The sequence below is a fragment of the Apteryx mantelli genome, chromosome 18 (assembly GCF_036417845.1).
Source record: "Apteryx mantelli isolate bAptMan1 chromosome 18, bAptMan1.hap1, whole genome shotgun sequence".
NCBI classification, from domain to species: domain Eukaryota; kingdom Metazoa; phylum Chordata; class Aves; order Apterygiformes; family Apterygidae; genus Apteryx; species Apteryx mantelli.
Genome location: NC_089995.1, coordinates 8,927,347 through 8,946,473, shown reverse-complemented (window position 1 = coordinate 8,946,473; position 19,127 = coordinate 8,927,347). Strand labels below are relative to the sequence as shown.

At 39.3% G+C, this 19,127-nt stretch overlaps 1 protein-coding gene across 8 annotated transcripts in view; it reads right to left on the bottom strand.

The window, feature by feature from the left end:
* The window catches only part of NCOA3 (nuclear receptor coactivator 3), a 100,099-nt gene that overhangs the window by 64,287 nt on the left and 16,685 nt on the right, over positions 1–19,127 (bottom strand). For 7 of the 8 annotated variants that reach the window (XM_067307526.1, XM_067307529.1, XM_067307525.1 and 4 more), the window contains exon 2: positions 10,838–10,879. The gene's annotated coding sequence lies outside the window, so the exon portion shown is untranslated. Of the gene's footprint in view, positions 1–10,837; positions 10,880–13,227; positions 13,293–19,127 lie in introns of those variants that run through there. The other variant, XM_067307527.1, reaches the window with a different exon arrangement.

The following is a 19,127-nucleotide window of genomic DNA, read 5'->3' as shown; positions in this document are numbered from 1 at the left end:
TTCCACTGCTCTCCAGAACTGCCACATACAGTGTCCAGTCTGGATGCCTGTCACAGGTTTACAAAATATGTAATATTGACACAGTGTGATAATGTGCATTCCTGAGGAGATGGCTCCTACTCAGATTAAGTGTGCCCTGATACTTGATGATGATTGGCAATACTGTGAGCGCACTGTGGCCATTTAGATATCTTCTGAAAAGGTAGCTTGACCATTAAAACACAAGGCTACAGGAATACAATGATATGACGACACTGAAAATCATGGTCAGAGTCATGAGGGAACTTTCAAAGGGTTTATGCATGCCCTCCATAGCTAAGAAACTAGTTCTTAGCTGGTTAAATGGAAGTTCAGATATAAGTTTCAGGTAAGGTCCCAGCAAAAATAGAAGAACTTCCAAAATTCCACAGTGAAAGTGAAGTTTAAGTCACTACTTTGCAAGCTAAAATAAATCAGTTACCTAGATTCAGGAAGCTCAGGGCATATGGGAACACTCCGAGAAGCACAGGACCATTAGATCAAGATCCTCGGTAGCAGGAAGTTATTTGACCATCTACTTGGTGGTAAGTTAAGATATTTCATTCTAAGGAGCTCTTGGCAGTGAAGAGAATATTGTTAAATGGCAACCTGGCATCTGCATGAAAGTGTGGATAACAGAATAATACTTGTGCATCAATACTGTACTCTGCTGCCCAGGTTCTTAGTGTCTATTAGGATTCTACACTCAAATATGACTAAGCATGAATAGAAACTGCTTTCCTGCAGCAGTCATGCCGTTAAGTACATAAATTCTCACCTTTTGAGCAAACATCTAGCCACAAAAGTAAGAGAGTAAGCGTTCTGAAAACTGAGCAGACATTTGTTATAGATCCTGTCTTCCTTATTTTGGTATGCAAAAAAAATCTTAGTCTCCACTCATTTCAGGACTATGGAGCTAGAAGGAAGAATGTAGAAGAAATTTGGGTTCCTCCACATGCCTCCATTCTGTATCAATGGTTCTGGGTTCTGTCTTCTAACAGTACTTCTCATTTAAAGTCATCATAACTGCAGAATTATGACAAAAGCTTTCCAGAGTCCAGATATCATCTGTCTGGCAATGTAGTTTCATCACAGGGTCTACTAACTCAGTGAGTCAGTCTGCTGTGGGGTCCCCCAAAATCAGGGCTGGGACTAGCTTTATTCTCTGGATGGTTTATGAAAATGTTGAAGGCAGCAAGTACTGAGTAACAGGGGAATGACAATCTATGATTATGTTTTGGCATCCACTTGATCTTGGAAAGCGGGTTTTAACTTTACACTTAAGCATGCATAGCAACAGATTTAGTCACCCTTCATTGGCCTTGCAGACTATGGAAGAGGACTAAAAGCAATTTCAGGGAAGATGTGGATAAAGAGTTCTGTTTAGTGCACAAATATATAACACATATAATACAAGGCAGCATAAAGAGAAGTGTATAAAAAAATGAAAGCAAATGCAGTAGGCAAGGGAATCTAAGAGTATATTCAATCCAGCAGAAAGGGGTAGGGTTTTGTAGAAACCTAAAAGTGAATGATTAGCAGCTTTGACATGATCCTGAGGAGAATGAAAAGTTATTGCATACATTTGCAGGAAAGACACCATGGAATTAAGCATCCCAAACAGGCAGCTTGTAGCAGTCAAGTCAGGAAATGTTTGAGAACACGTATGTTAACACACTCAGATTTCTAACACGGGCAGAAAGACTGACAGAATCTGAATACAGTTGTGAGGAAATAAAAATGAGTAAGTATGCCACCAAAATGCAAAGGAGGCTTATGCTGAAGGTACCAGTTAAGGTAGAACTCAATTTTCCATACCCTGAAACCAACCAGATGTTAGATTAAGATAATATACATGACAACCTACAGGGAAAAAAGTATTAGTCAGGTGCCAGGTATTACTAATTCTCCAGAAAGATGCAGTTTGAAAACTGGTAAATTTTCTTACCCCAAAGCCTTAAAGGCTTTCAGAGCACCTTGTAGTGATGGAAAGATACTCTGGTCCCAGCCCTCTGCGTAGGTCCTGAGGAAGGCTAGTGTTATAAAGAGACACTCTTACAAACAGCTATGCCAGCTGAAGATACTGTCAACAACCTTCCACTTTTATAACCCAATTCACAGAAGAGTTTTGGGCAGGATGAAGGAGATCATGCAAGTACTCCCCTAAGCTGCTTCAGAAATAGTCAACCACTCAATTTAAGAGCAGCCAATAAAAAACATTATCCAGCTGGTGGGCAAGGTCAAATAACAGTGATTTCTTGCACAGGTATATTCTTTTCTTAATCTATGCAAATAGGCGAAACAGCTTAACACAGCTACCGAGAAGTGATTAAAATGCACCAAGCTAGCGGTGGCATAAAGATCGTAGCTGATTAAGAACATGCCTCATCACCAAGCTTTTCTACTCTGTTTTAAAAAGGTAAAACACCAATGAAAAAAGTTGGCAAATGATGCTGTATTTCCACAGCCTAGCTAGATTAAATAGTTTTGCCAAGAGTAACTTAAGACTTAATTATATATATCAAAGCATATTTTCCTCTAAATAACAGCAGTTCGTTTTTGTTATTTTACCTTCTCTAAATACCATGTCATTCTAGAAAAAAATTCTGTTAAATGGAGATATCATAAATATATTCCCATTTTATAAGATGGCCTCATTTTAAAAGAAAATGGATGCTATAAAATTTTACATCAAGTCAGCATGTTACCAAGAAGCTTTTCTGTGTGTTCTGAATTTGATTAATACAAGCCAAGGTCACTTCCTGAAAGATGCCTACCACTGCAGCTGCAAGCAAACGAGACTCCTCTGAGCTCAAGAGCTGGGGGATGGGAAGACGACACTAGCAATTTCTAACACCAAGTCTCCAAAAATACGCTAATTACAAAACTTGCGTAATATTTAGAAGTGTTTACTAGATCACCACATAATAAGTAACCTATTAACTGAAGTCTAAGTCTGTATGTTTTCAAGCAAAAACGATTTACAGTGATGCACTGGCATGTCTGTAAAAAATGAGTAATTCTGAGGGCCCTTTACTAAACTTCATGCAATTCCCTTGAAAATGTATTTTTTTTAAGCCATGTATGTTTTATTATGCAGCTCATGAAGCTAATAAGAGACTGCCCTTGAATTAACAGCATGTCTCAATCCTACTGAGACTCCGAGGCTCCACCCAATCTATGCTGTGTCCTATTCTGAAGCCACTTTGGAAAAACACATTTGAGGAAAGCATGCTAGCTTTTTTCCAGAAGTCTACAGCATGTGTTTTTTCCAGTTTCTGAAGGCTATACATGTTGTTTACAAAACCTGTTTAAAAATACAGGTGAACACAGCTGACTTCTAAAGATATTTAAAAGGTTATTTTAAAAACATGCCACATTTGCATTGTGAATGAGGCCAAACAGATGAAGTTTCTTCCATTCCCAGACACAATTAAAGCTTACAGGTCATGCAAATATGATCTATACCAAACAAAAGAGAGCATTATTTTGCTTTCTGTATGTGCAAGTAAAACTCTTCAGTTTGGAGTACCAAGCAGGGGTGAAAGAGGGATTGCTGAGAAATGTTCAAAACCACACACCAACAGGCATTTTCACAAGGGCATCTGTTTGTCTAGCAAAGCGACCCCAGTGTCTTTATTTATGAACACACACAATTTAATGTTTCATCCTTAGAACAGTCTTGATATACCTGACATGGCAGCTAAAGTTTCATACTAGCCTAAAATTAGGAAGATCTGCTGAAAGAGTTAATTTTTACAAGCTTGTGCATTAGAAAAAGAATATTCCTAGTTTAGGGTGGGCATCTTTGCCTGAAATAGAAAAATACACTAAAGCATATCATTACCTATGCGGGCACAGCTACATCTGTGGTTACAGAAGCCTAACATTTTCCATCATGGAAGCCTGTCCTCATTCTTTAATGATTGTCTCACACACACCCCTCTGGATTACTTTTGGTGGAAGCCTTGAATAAAATTGGTTCAGCCACATTTGAAAACAGAGTGGAGAATTCTGTTGAACAAAATACAACCTTTCATGCAATCTGAGAACTTAAAACTTTAGAAGAGAAAATGCTCAAATCCTAGAACAAGCTAAACTTTATCCTGCTGCCCCAATGAAGAGATCTGCACAGATGGTTAGTGCCGTTAAAGTCTTTGCACATGCTCAGTTTTGCTTTAAACCAGTTGCCAAAACCCTCAAGTATTTTATCTAACTGAGTAAGCTCTGTCCCTGCACAGCTCCTCTGTGCTGACAGGACAGAACATGTTTTATCACAGTGTTATAAAGACCAAGTGCAGCTTGTCTGTAACGCGCCAGCTCTGAAGCAGTTAAAGTGCCTGGCAGCACAGCGGCTAGTAAACAGGGACATTTTTCTAGGTTATCCTGCCCCACCCACCCACAGCGTCCACGAAAGAGGAGGCTGCAGCAGGATCAAGAGATTAGCAGAGGCCGACCCCCCCTCCAATTCGAGACTGCAGTACAAACAGCAGCCTGGGGGCTCAGCCTCTGCTGCCCCGCTAGCAGCTAGGCCCTGGAGAAGGCGGGCCCGGTCCTGCAGCCAAAGTGGTATCGAGCCCCCAGAGAAGGCGGGTCCGGTCCTGCAGCCAAAGTGGTATCAAGCCCCCGGAGAAGGCGGGCCCGGTCCCGCAGCCAAAGTGGTATCAAGCCCCTGGAGAAGGCAAGCCCGGTCCCGCAGCCAAAGGGCTATGAAGCCTCGCTGCAGAGTCCAGATGACAACCTTGCTGGCATACAGAGCAGAAACTTCATTAGAGCAAACTGTATGTTTTCCATGTGCTTTTTAAAACCCTACAAAGTTACATTCAAAATATTAAGTTTGGGAGGTCATTCAAAAAACTTAAAATAGTATTGTCAATCCTAACTCTAAGCCTTCTTTCTTCAGCCCTCGTTGCGCATACCTAGCCCAGCACGCACTGCTGGGTCACTGCCTATCAGGCAGTACGAGGGACTGTCACACATCAGTGTACAAAAAAGCCTTCTATAGATTTAGTTGCATCTGTTGTATCATCTCCAAGGTGCATTACTATCTCAGCAAAGTAACCCTGCTTTCTTTACCATACAGTGATAGACATTGGCCTAATAACAGCCAACTGAGCTCCGTCAGGGACTTGAACCCTAACCTGGCCTTTGCCCAGCTTGGGTACATAGGGAGTTTCAGTGACACTCAGCTTAGAACCTTTTTTTTTTTTTTTTTTAATATATATAAAGAGTAAACAAGACAGATGTAAAAAATACAGTCCTAATTATGACAGCTCCCAACTTCTGATAAAGGATATTCACTCAGAGCACATTTTTAAACTGGCATTTAAATCACTGATTTAACAGTTGGAAATCTTTACACCAGCCAATAAGGGTTGGAGGCAGGGTTGGGGGGGCACACAAGCTGGAAGGAAATATAATCCATAAATCACGTTGTCTTGCCTTAGGCACATTTTGCTAGTCAGCAGATGCAATACATACAGACATTTATTCACGTGTTTACACAAGAACTAAGTTATACAATTAATGTCAGTAAATATATTATTCAACACTGTAAAGCAGCTCATTTTAGTCAAAATTCTTGTTCAGTGTATTCATCAATGACCTGGATGAAGGGACAGAGTGCACCCTCAGCAAGTTTGCTGACGATACAAAACTGGGAGGAGTGGCTGATACCCCAGAGGGCTGTGCTGCCGTTCAGAGAGACCTGGACAGGCTGGAGAGGTGGGCAGAGAGGAACCTCATGAAGTTCAACAAAGGCAAGTGCAGGGTCCTGCACCTGGGGAGGAATAACCCCATGCACCAGTACAGGTTGGGGGTTGACCTGCTGGAAAGCAGCTCTGCCGAGAAGGACCTGGGAGTGCTGGTGGACACCAAGTTAAGCATGAGGCAGCAATGTGCCCTTGTGGCCAAGAAGGCCAATGGTCTCCTGGGGTGCATCAGGAAGAGTGTTGCCAGCAGGTCGAGGGAGGTGATTCTCCCCCTCTACTCAGCCATGGTGAGGCCACATCTGGAGTCCTGTGTCCAGTTCTGGCTCCCCAGTACAAGAGGGATGTGGCACTACTGGAGCAAGTCCAGCGAAGGGCTACAAAGATGATTAGGGAACTGGAGCATCTCCCTTATGGGGAAAGGCTGAGAAAGCTGGGCCTGTTTAGCCTGGAGAAGAGAGGACTGAGAGGAGATCTTATCAATGTTTACAAATATCTAAAGGGAGGGTGTCAAGAGGATGGAGCCAGACTATTTTCAGTGGTGCCCAGCAACAGGACAAGAGGCAGCAGGCACAAACTGAAACACAGACAATTCCATCTGAATATGAGGAAAAACTTCTTTACAGTGAGGGTGACAGAGCACTGGAACAGGTTGCCCAAAGAGGCTGTAGAGTCTCCTTCTCTGGAGATATTCAAAACACGCCTGGACGCGATCCTGTGCAACATGCTCTAGGTGACCCTGCTTGAGCAGGGGGGTTGGACTTAAACCATCTCCAGAGGTCCCTTCCAATCTCAACCATTCTGTGATTCTGCATACATTACCATTTTAAAATGTGAAATTCTCACTTTGCTTAAATAAAGAAAATATTGAACTGTAGTTAGTAAATCCACAGCTGAAAAGGAAAAAACCCTAGATTCATATTTTGAAAAAGTCTTTGGGTGCTGTGGGGAGGCAGGGTCCCCCCTGTAGCTATCTAGTAGGAGTTTTCAGATTACATATGCAGAGTCAGACAAATTGACCTCAATGGTAGTTAGATGCCTGATGCATTAGAGTGCTTGCAAGAATTCTCCTTGGTATTTCTCTTCATCAGGTTACTAAAATAGCTTAAAAAAAATATTCCCCTTGCTTTTGAAATTAGATCTTGCTATCCTCCAACTGAATAACAATAAAATGCATGTTAACAAAGTTATCTCGCATTTTGGCCCATAACTAAACTCTGAAGCTTGAAGAGGGAGCACAAGATTAGAGAATAAAAGCAAGGAAGTTACTGAAGAAATGAAACCAAAAATAGTTAAGTTTTCCATGCACGCTATCAGGGCTCACATATTTGTTCCATTGTAAAGACTGGAAAGTAGAGCTACTTAATGCAAAACATGACATTTCTAAAACATGATTTGACCTTGAAATATGGAGATGTTCCTAGCTCAATGCTGTAATCAAAATATCCCTATGATTAAATTTCAGTGTGCACAGGTACAGTACACTTATGGTAGAGGCCTTTGTTTAGTTGAACGCTTACACTTAGTATTCAAAATCTGAATTTCATCAGCTGAAAACAAACAACCCACCCTTCCTCTTTTCCTCTACTTGTTTTTGTATGTTTTACTACATTGCATTTTTCGAATTACTAGAGTTTACCAGCCTACTTTCAACTAAACTGCAAAATAATGCCAAAACAGGATCATTCTCAAACTAGAATAATTATTTGTCCCGCCATACTACACGCAGGTTATCTTGTTATATTTCAAATATTCCCCATCCTTTGTGTACCCATGGTTATTACACAGAGCATCTGCTAAAAGTTACTAAGCAAAATTGAAAGCTGTAGCATTGCTTTGCATGTCATTGTTACAGTGAAATCTTAGATTTCAGGGATCAATTCTTTAAAAACTAAGCTGAAATGGAAAAATAAGAGAAAGAAAGAAAGGCTGGTGTCTTTGTTCAATGCTATACAAACTATGGAAAACTGCATGTAAAGGAGGGTATGTTATAGGGCAGGGAGCCACAGACTCTCCTCTGAGGCCTACAACAAGAGGGCAAGAGGCCGTGTTCACAACCAGCAACAAGGGAAATTTCAATTTGCAAAGAGCGTCTGAGTACTGGAATTGGTTCCAGATAGCCTGTGTAATCTCCATCCTAAGAGACTTTCAGAACTTGACAGAACAAAGCCTTGAGCAACCTGCTCTAACTTTGTTAGCAGGGTTTGGATTGATGCTAGAATCATTTCCTGTGATTTTCAGTGTAACATTAGAATAAGCACAATACCATCAGAGAATTATGTACTGCAGCCTAATGATAAATTGCTACCATTAGTCAATGGGTTTAAGATAATAGGGTATGTTATAAATAACACTACTCTGCCTTACTTTCAACATTCTGTCACCACATTAAATCAATAACAAAAACAAACAAGCCATGTTTTATTAATCTCCTGGACCTTTTTTTTTTCCTTTACATTTTGCATATATCCATTAATACTCCCATCTTCACTGGACACAAAGTATATATTCCTTACCTCAACACAAATGCTTACCAAGGATTTTTTTTTATTATTTATTTAAGAGAAAAAGCAGCATGCTTTTGAATGAAGCTCACAACGCATTGTTGATATTTTTGTCCAAGCATTTCTACTGTTCACCAAGAACTTCCATTGCACAAAGCCTTATGCTTCTAGTTTTTCTAATGTTCTATTAAGGAAACAAAACCTTCACTTTCATTAAAAAAACACTTTACAAGTCTGACACTAAGCTCCTTAGGATTCCTACAGCAGGCATATTTATAATAGCTACTTACCCATTAAAAAAAGTTTTGCTCACGAAAGTTTTTATACAAACAGCGCTTCTCAAACACTGATGTTTATCTGAAGAATTATCCAAAATGAAAATATCATTATTAGCATAGAAATTCCAAATAATTTTAGGAAGATGTGCAGCCATACTGGAAGTTAGTACAAGAGGCCACTGACTGCCAAAGACGGAAGAATGGATCACATCCTTCCCCTTCAAGTGCCAAACACATCTGTAATGTTTTGTTCCAGATCCAGTTGCTTCCTTGTTTGTAGATAAATGGCTAAATAGTTGTGTAGTTTTACAACATTAGGAAGCAATTTTATGTATTTTTATAAACTGCACTGGAGGAAACACCAGGATGGAGTTGTTATTTTTTTTATTCACTGTCTCTTTAGTTCCCATACAAGTAGACCAACCGAATTGTATCTTACATTCAAATAAAACCCTGAGCTGGGCAACCACTGTTTCAGCATTTGTCTGCTGATAAGAGAGCCAATATGCATCCACCATAATTTAAACAAATCATGTTCTCTTTTTCCAGGCTTTCAGGTCATTTTGCAGTTTAATTCAAAGTCTAACTTGATGCTAAGCTTTAAAGCCAGTATCCAGCCACACCTCTGTTCCCAAGAGATGTGTATTAGCAGCTGGTAAGCATTTCCAACATGGTAACTAATCAATTAGCAGCCATCATGCATTTATGCCATATAACAGGAATATACCACCTATACAATGCAGCTGATTCCATGTGTTTTCTTGTCAGTAAAGATCGTAATACGTATGCCCAGATAAGTGACCCTCTATTACAGTACATCATTTCTACATGGAATTCTTAATTTTTAAGAAAGGGAAATTATGTTTAGGCACACTGCTGTCAGAATCTTATACTCTTGGGCTCTGTCAAAATTAGATGTAGTAGAAAAATTGATAACACTGTCTCTAGGTACAGCATAGCTTTAATATCTTCTTTTTAAAGCCCACTGTATGGGCTTTTAGTGTTTTGTTAATTTTGTTAATTGTGTTTTTTAGTGTTTCAGTGAGTTGTTAACAGTACGCTAACAATTCAGAAAGCTACAAAACCTTAGTTACACTTGGGTTCCCACTAGTAGGAAGCTTACTTTGTTAAACTTTCACAGAGACTAAGCCTATGAAAAACAGTATACATACAATAACAGGATATACACAGCATAGCATGGGGAAATACAAGAAAAGCAGAGAGCATACAAATCTTAAATCTGATATCATTAATTTTGTTTTTCAGACTATAAACACTGTAATTTATTTTTTTCATTCCAAGTAGATTTATGACTAACATGCTTAGTCATGTGCCTCCATCCAGTCAAGAGCAGAAGTTATTTATTATTTCTCTCCACGACATATTATTTTACCTCAGCATGGCATCTGTCTGCAAATCATTGCTTAGGAACATTTAACATTTAAACTAGCAGAACTATCTGAAACAAAACACTTCAAGTAATCTTTTCTGTGCTTAGAAGAGATCATTCTTCAAAGCTTTTTCTTTCACTATCTCCCTTTGCTTTTCTCATTTTGCTCTAACCTTCCCTTCTTCTGACCAAGCCAGCTCACCTGAATTTTATTATAGGGCACCTTGCTAAATTGTGGAGCAAGGAGGCTGATCTTACTATTAGAGACTACTCTGAAGACGAGGTGCCTCCTTTTCTGAGGCCAAAATCCCACTGAAAGGGATGTCCAGACGAGCAAGTGTTCACACTCCAGCAATAGGTGTATAGCTTGGCATATTAATCTATTTGAATACTGAAGGCTAAATTATATTTTGGTTACCCCCCAAGTTATGGCAAAAATCAGTACTAAAAACTGATGATTAGCGTCATATCCACTCTGGGCCCTAAACAGCTTCAATTAAGAAATTCTGTTTCATTACTACTGTTTCAAAAGGACTGTTCATTGGTTACTTCAGGAATAGGAAAACTCAAGTATCAGCGGTATGGAGGATTAAGAACTAAAGGTAAATATATACACAGAAAGATGCTATCACTCCATCCCACAACTTTTAAAAGTAACATCCTTTAAAGGCCCAAGTACCTCCAAAAGCCTATTAGCATTAGATATTATCATACATACTGAAGTCAAGTCATACCATGGATTTCCTCAAATTTGGGGAGGTAGAGCAGAGCAGACTATATACAATACTAATATACAACATAAGAAAATTCAATTCCCTTAGTAAAATAAAGATAACTATTTCCTCCCTTCTCCCAACCCCTGAAAAAAATCAATTTTCTCTGGATCACATCTTATAAATCAAAGTAGTCCTGGACAATTAAGTCAAACAGAAGACTTACCTAGCCCAGTATTCACTCTCCAACGAAAGCCAGTAGGAATGCCTAGAAAGAACAAGGGACAGGTATGATTCTCTTCCAGCATACTCTTAAACTTCACAGGCTACAGCTCAGGCATTTCCTAGTTCAGAAGGACCGAGTTTCCCAGTAGTTGGACTTCTCTTCTATAAGACTATATAAAATACTTTCTGAGCCCATGAAAATTAGTATCTACAATATGGCTGTAGCAGTAAGGTCTGTAGTTGAGCTCTACACCCTGAAAAAATACCATTTTATTTTTAACTTTACCATCTGATAATAAAGAACAGGAGGGAAATAAATGAAATGACTGAAGAGCAAAATACTTTCTTCCTGTTGATTTTCCATGACACTTATGATTATTTCATATAGATCTGTCTGGTCCTCTGAAGCCAAAAAAGACGGTAGAAGAGCACTGGTTTATTTTCTCTCATACAGAAATTGTTCCACCGCTTTGATCTTTGTTACCTTTCTCTGCACTTTTCTTTTAAGTCCACTATACTCTTTCTGATATGGCATAGGCCACAATTACTTATTATATAAGAGGAAGGCATAACATGAATGTATAATGATACAGAATTTTCAATTTTGTATTCTGTTTCTTTGCTAATAATCCAGAACATTCAACACTACTAAGCACTGATCTGTCATTTTCACAGAATAATCTATAATTAAGAATTTTTTTATTCAGTGTGGAAGAAAACTGGACAGGAATCTATTGTTTTCTCCCTTACATACATCACTAAGCATAAAGATCACAGATAAGAGTATGCCACCACTGCAACAGTTAATGATTCTCCTCATGATCTGAGGTTACCATATGTCTCGGGTTAAACCTGAGGCTACACCTGCAAGCTGTGGAGATTAAGCTATTATACAGAGAGCTCTTGAGGAAATAAGAAAGGAAGATGGGCTGAAGGCAGCAAAGATTTTGTAAATGAAATTGTTGCAAACTTCTGATGTGATTAGAGCGCTAACACCGGGTTTCTTAGCCAGTCTCTCAAGACTTCTTGCCTTTTTGCTCTAGAACTAGCTAGATAAATTTAGACACATGCATGCAGGCCATGAGCTGAATCTAGATATATCTTGAGCTACATGCAGAGGTGGATCTAGAGCCAACTTCCAAAGCCAGCCACCAAGCTGCTACTCAGGTTGTTTCTAAAGTCACCTTTACAACTGGATCCAGAGCCTGCCATAGGTCAGGCAGTAAAACCACCCTTAGAGCCACTTCCAGAAGGGAGTGTGGAGTAATTTTGTAGAGTCACAGAACAGAAGCCCAGAACAGCTTCCAGAGCTACCCCTCAAGTCAGAGCTAGCACCACCTCTTTGGACACGATTTGGTTGCTGACTGACTAGCATCTGACCAATCCTGCCCCAAAACAAGAGAGGATTAGAGGGTTGAAAAAAATGCATGGGATCTTGATTTGCTCAGTGCAGCTGTGATCATGCTGCTACCTTGATGCCCTGTACTTCTCTGAAAATGAGAGAGGTCAAAGCAGTGAGACATTTGTATTTGGAACAACCAAGAAAACTGACTCTCTACTTCCTAATACTAACACAAAGAGAACAATACTGCACTAAAAGTCCTTAAAAACATGGAGGGTTTTGTTACCTTCAGCCTCAAATAAGAGGTCCTTTACTATGTGTTTTGTCACACGCAGAATAACAGGACTGCTAATAGCACTCAATCTACAGCTTCACCTGTGTCATCAGCTATTACCAAACACCATTGAAACCCCATCAACTAGTAAGTGTCCCCCTAAAAGACTTGTATCAGAGCTTGATGAACAGCAACTTGAAAGCATCACATCTCCAGACTTACCTGAGAGCATCCCCTGTTGCTCTCATCCACTGTGCAACAGTAAGGGGGATTACGGGAAAGCTGGACAAGTATGTAATTCCACTACATAGGGAAGTACCTCTTACCCAGTTTACCATATGCACCAAAGCTCAAAAATGACCTCACGAATCAGTTAAGATTTATATCTAATCAAAACCACTGTTCACATTAGCAGCAGAGGACATAGATGGTGCATTTGTCTAGAAAGGGAACCACACAGAGGAAGGGGAAAAAAGGTTAGTCAAGAAGAGCGACAGCTGGAGAGATTCTCACGACAAAAGGTTGGGAGGGTTCTTTGCTCCTAAAAGGGTCAGAAACAAAACCCACACCAAGCCAAAAGGTGTCAAGGCCACTGCTTTAAGAGGTACTGTAAATTTCCAGCTGAAGCAAACAAGAATTGCAGATTCGGAGCCCATTCTACCCATTCAGGCCACATGCATACCTCAAAAAAGAGCAGCACACAAACACAGCCCTACAGATACCACTGAGGTAAGGTCTCCTAAATCAAGAGCTAGGGATACATACAGACACTCACCCAGAAAAGAGAGCTCCTTTAACTCCTGTGTTCTAGGCTGCTATGACAAATCTGACAATAACCCACGATTAGGTGTAGCTGTCAAATCAAGCACCATCCTTAGAGAATGGGGAGAAGAAAAGAGAGATCAGAGGTAAGCAAGCCACTACTAGCCGCTTCTCCCAGAGCTACAAGTATTACATAAGTGGTTATTTTCCTTAAGAGTTTTACCAAAGCTTCATGCGACAAACTTCGTGGAAGTGTTTCAGTCAAGGTCAGTGTATCATTTCTACTCAGTAACTAGTAAACTTGGCAGTTAAGTCAATAAATTAATTTACATTAAACAGAATAAAGAAGGATCCTTGTAAAGATCAAATTCAAGAACACTGGAAACATCTTTAAGACTGTAGTAAAAAAACCTCCATATAGTGAAAATACCTGATCTGCCACACTGACTTTATCCAAAGCCCAGGTAAACAAAGCAAGTTTCTTCCACGTGTTGAACACAAACACACTTCAGTTGTGTCTTGTGTCTTCCACAATATGCTTACTTCTGCCTTCAGAAGTAAGTGTCGGTAAGAATTAAAAATCTCATCTCCAAGCTCGAACACTGCATCAAATTTGTAAGGTAACATATTTAGATAAGATATCCAAAATGAAAACAACACAACCACAGCAGCTCAATTTCATAACATAGTTCATTTCAGTATTTTGAATCAGTGAGAAACAAACTAAACAATATACAATTTGCAATAAAATCCTTTTAAAAGCTAGAAAAGATATGAAGGTTCATGTCAAGTTCAACATGCTCTATTTTTAGCTTTAGTCAAGTCCCTTCTCATTAGCAGTAACTTAATATTTGAGAAGTGATCAGGAGCAGCTAACAAGTTGGTCTGAGGCAGAAACTTTTTTTTTTTTTTAAATGTATTTACCAAAGGAATCTTTAGCCAAAGAAATAATTAATTTACTTAGACCTAACCAAATTACACAATCTCCCACTGTCACAGTATACCAAATCAGGACTTATGTATTGCTTTAGAAAGTAGTAATTAATTATTTGCCATTATTTTTTGTAATCATTGGGCCCTTCACAAATATAGGCTTCATTTCAAAACTTCAAAAATGAACTCTGGACATCTCCTTTGCTCTAGCTCATGGGGAGAAGAAATCTGCACATTCATATAGTTTGACAGTAATGGAACAACTTGATTAATATAACTTTTAAATGGTGAAATTTAGGGCACTGTTGTAGACCTGTAAAAGATCCTTAAAACATTTCACAAGGCCAGACCAGCTCAGACAATCTCATAATTGACTTATTAGGAAAGAGTTTACATAACGATATGAGAGAAAGACAAAGCCTGTGAAAACAAGCCTGTCCTTTAAGACACTTCTACATTTCAAGGATGTTAAAAAACAGGGAAGAGGTGTGAGCATCTGGTTATCTTTAGGAGATAACATAAGTTGGTTTTTAACACTCCTGTATGTACAAGTGTCTACATCACATGATATATACCTTGGAGTCCAGACCCCATTCAAAAATTTACATGCATGACAAGCAAAAAATCAGACCTCAGAGGTCTGCTAACAAAAGCCAACACCTGCTTAGTTACCAACAGAAAGCTGAAGTCCTCAGAGCAAAGGGCCAAGCTCCAGAAGGGCTTGTAACAATCACAGTAAAAACAGAGCAAACTTATGATGGGATTTGAGCACTAAGAACTTGTTTCTTAGCTATTGTCTCCTGACTCAGATCTAGAGCCACACCTAGACTCGCCTAGAATCATTTTCTAGCCATCTAGCTGATGCTGCTTCCAGGAATCCTTTTTTACAGATGCTTCTGGAATATGTCTTGGGGCCAATTCTAGATTAATTCCTCAAGCCAAAACCAGAACTATGTCTAGAGCCAAACCTAGACTTTGGCTAAGGGAGGTAATGAAAATTTGGAACATGCTCATTCCAGGTCTTGACCACTTCTATGATAGCTACTACTTCCAGTTCTGCCTTTGCTTTGCTTTGGCCAGTTCCTTAATTTCACACTTTTTTCTAGTATGGTACTATTGGCGTCATGCCTGACTGAAGTCTACAAGATAAGAACTACCCCTTTCTCCTAGGGACAGTGTTAGCACTAGCAGAGACCATGCCACATGTATATGCTTATGCCAGATGTTGAAAGCTTTCAGGTGACTGCTAGCAAAACAGTCAACTGATCTTCTCCAAGTTATTTTATTAGCACATAAGCATAATTTATTTTCTCTGAGAGGGTTAAGCTAACTTCTGCTAGTTTTGAGATCGGCAGTTTCTGCTCTATAGTGGTAAGCTGTAACTGATACAGAAATTAATGTTTCTAACATGACAGTAATATCTTTGTAGATAAAGCAGTAGAATAATGCTGCAGGGAACTTTTGCCTGAAGACAATTTAGTCACATCTGGGTACATGGCAGCAAAACCAAGGTATGCAAGTTATCCCAACTGGAAAAAAGGCAAGACACCTTAATTCTAGAAGCTGTATTTTCTTCTTGTCCAAAATTATTTAACCACTTACATATTCTTTGCTTTGACTCTTGTTCTGTGCTTTATCCTTCTATTTCTATGTTCTAAGACAGCAAGCAGCTGCATGGAGCAAAGCATATTCAAGCAAAGTAGTAGATCCCATTCTAGCAGATATCATGAAGAAATTCTTGCAGTTAGAACAATGAAAGAATTTGTAAGATAGCTGATGAGAGAGAAAGAAATTAAAGTTGATTTAGGTGTGTGGGAAGAGCTTTACACCTTATAGTCTTCCAAACTTGGGCAAAAAAAAAAAAAAAAAAACCCTCTCATGAAAGGTAATAAAGTTTTGATTGCAAAAGCCACTTCATCTGTTCTGCAAAACATATTTACAATACAGTTTTACATAACAAATCTTAATGCAAGTTCCTCCACTATAAAGTATCAGCTAAAAACTAGGTAGAAAAACTGATGATGGCTGGTCTTATATTAAGACCTTAAGTAGTTACTTAACTGTGCTCTCCCCTCCTCTTTTCCATGTTCTTGAATGCGCTACTGAAATGCATGGGGCTTTCTATGCACGGGTACAGAGCAAAGCCAGAGCAGTTGCTTCAATCCTTGGTTTGGGGGTGGGGCCTGTAATTTTGGCTGAAAATTCTAGAAATGCTACCTTAATACCCTAGGCGAGTTAGAACAAGCCTCTTTTACGTTGTGGAGATCGTTGTGGCATTCTGTTGTGGGTCCCCCCCTTCATCGCCTTCCCCCCACAACCGATAACCCTAGTCCTAAATGATTTGGCTAAACTACAAGGCTGTTGGTTACTTATTTTACTCCGCTGTTGATCCTATGGAGCCAGCATAGCTATAGAAGAGAAACGTTCCATTTCATGCACAGTAACAAACTCGCAGTGACTTTTTTGTTGGGTTTTTTTTTTTTTTTTTGGTTGTTGTTTTTACAGTAACAGAGTACATTAAAGTCCCCTGCCCCCAATCCCAAAATGGGCATGCGATGTTAGTGAATCTCCTTGCTAACTTTATTTGGGGAGGGGAAAAAAGCCTGGAAGATTTGCAAGGGTTTTTTTTATTATTCCAGAAAAAAACAAGTCTAGACTGGATTGGAATTACTAAATAGGAAGGCTCCATAATAGAAGAAACTTTCAAGGGAGTATGACTACAGGAAAGTATACAACCTTTTGTTTAAAGTATTACATTAGAAAATTGAAACAGCTTTGCTACTGCAAAAAACAGCAACCAAACAAAAAAACCCTTCTCAAATGACTGAGACAATTAGTGTAGCTAAATTTCTGGGCCTATTCTGCCCAATGTCAGTATGCATACTTGGAATAAAAGATTGCCACTGTTGGGCATCTTAGCTTATCTGCCTTTGTCAAAAGATATCAGCTACTTGCATCTCCAAGAAATATGTAACAGCGGTGGAAGATCAGACTCTTCCTCCCAGGAACTCTTGCAGGATTCTTAAACAGCAATAATATAGGAAATGGAGGTGGAAGGCTGACCCACAAGTCTAACCTACTGACTTTGTGAAACCCTCTTGAGTGCACATAAAAAATATAAATTTGGTTTTTCTCTTAAGCAGATACTGAAGATATCTGCTCTACAATGTTTTTTTGTAATTAAATCTGTATAATTATGCCTAAAACAGCTTTGAAGTTGCTTTCTATCAGCAGTGTAGCCAAGATGTGGAATTCAGCAAGAGTTCAGTTTAACACCTGGATAAACTTATCCTGGAGCTCAACACAGGCTAAAAAAACAAAGCAACAAGGTAACCATCCTATGGCGGCATAGCTGTAGGGTTGCACTGACAGCTTTGGGTGACAAGACTGTACCTTCCATGGTTCTCAAGCGGGAAGCATGTCTCAAGTAGTTAGTGATGTAGGTGTCAGCCTTGTGCCTCACACAAGTATCTGTCAGGAAATGCTTTCCTTTGTGCAATTTCTAAGCTGCCTGTGAAAAACTGCTTACTCTGCAGACCAGGAAGTGCTTGTATATGCTGCCGCTTCATATCATGTGGAAGTGACTTGTATATCACATCCTGAAAACCTCTGTTCTGTGGCACAGGTGAAAGTTATTCTTCTCTTGCTATGGCCTCACACTATAGCAATGGATACACTAGCATTTTCATTCTGTAATATGTGGTAATGTCGAATAGACAGCTTGCTTTGGAGAAAGAAGTCTAGACATTTGTGTGAACACTTTTTGAAGGCCAACTTTAAGGTAGAGATAATGGATATCCCTCTTTCAACAGAAAAAAAAATGGTCGGAATGCACAACTTTTCCTCTTACTAGTGTTTAGGCATGTTTTATTGAGGGTTGAGAGAGACTGTTTGGACTATTAGCTTTATATCCTTAGCTTTTTAAGTGTTTTCATTCCCTCCTTTGATACAGGTATATCCTACTAATCTAGCAACAGAAGTACTAACTCACCTGCCATTTCTGTGTAGTTCAAGCAGTACTCTATGGATGGTTACTTGGGTTCTGAGGACCACAGCTAGTAAACCTACTTGTATAAAAATTCCAAACAAGTAATTCAGATTCTTAAAGGTCTTGAATACGAGACTTAATTGGTTATGTTTAATAACAATAGACAGCTCTAGACCTAATTCTAGTGAATGGCACTAGATCCAGCTCAGATCCAGTTCTAGAGCAGGTTCTAGGAAGTGACTCCTGGTCTCCAGCTCCAGTGGTGTTTACAGACACAATTCCAGGAGCAGCTCTAGAAAGATATTCCTTAGTACAAGATAGAAACATCATGCTCTTAGGAAATAACAAAATCCTCTGAAGCTAGAAACTAATCTCAAATTAAAAATATATACAGAGTGCGAGCAATTGAGAGCAAGTGTGCAAGAGCGAGCGCGCAGCTAGTACATGTTCTTGACAGGAAGTCAGAAGAACAGGCTCTGATCAGTCTAAAAGGCAAAAGAAAGGATTAAACTGCTGTCTGACTGCGTTATGAGAATGGGCGCTAGGAAGAGAGAAGAGCTAAAAGAGTGCAAGGACATAACAGATGGGTATAAATTCAAGAAAAAAAAGCTTAACCACTTTACAAAAGAAGCACGGGTAGCCATAATATCAACTGCTGAGTCCAATGGCAGCTTATGTTGCTATCAAACAGCTATTTTGGTCCAAAGAATGAGGCAAAACAAGAAAACTGAGTTTAAATCCAAAAAGGAAAAAGAACAGCTAAAATATGGTAGCATTTTACTAGTCAGTTAACCATCTGAAACAAGGAAATAGCACTTTTTCATTCAAATCAAGTTTTAGTCTAATGTTATATACATGTCCTACATTATAATCTCTTAAAACCTCAGATGTAAGATTAACTTCATGAACAATTCTTTCTCTAGCCTTGTCTCCGAATCAGTGTGCGTTAGACTGAAAACACTGCTAGAGTGTTTGACATTCTCTAACCGCAT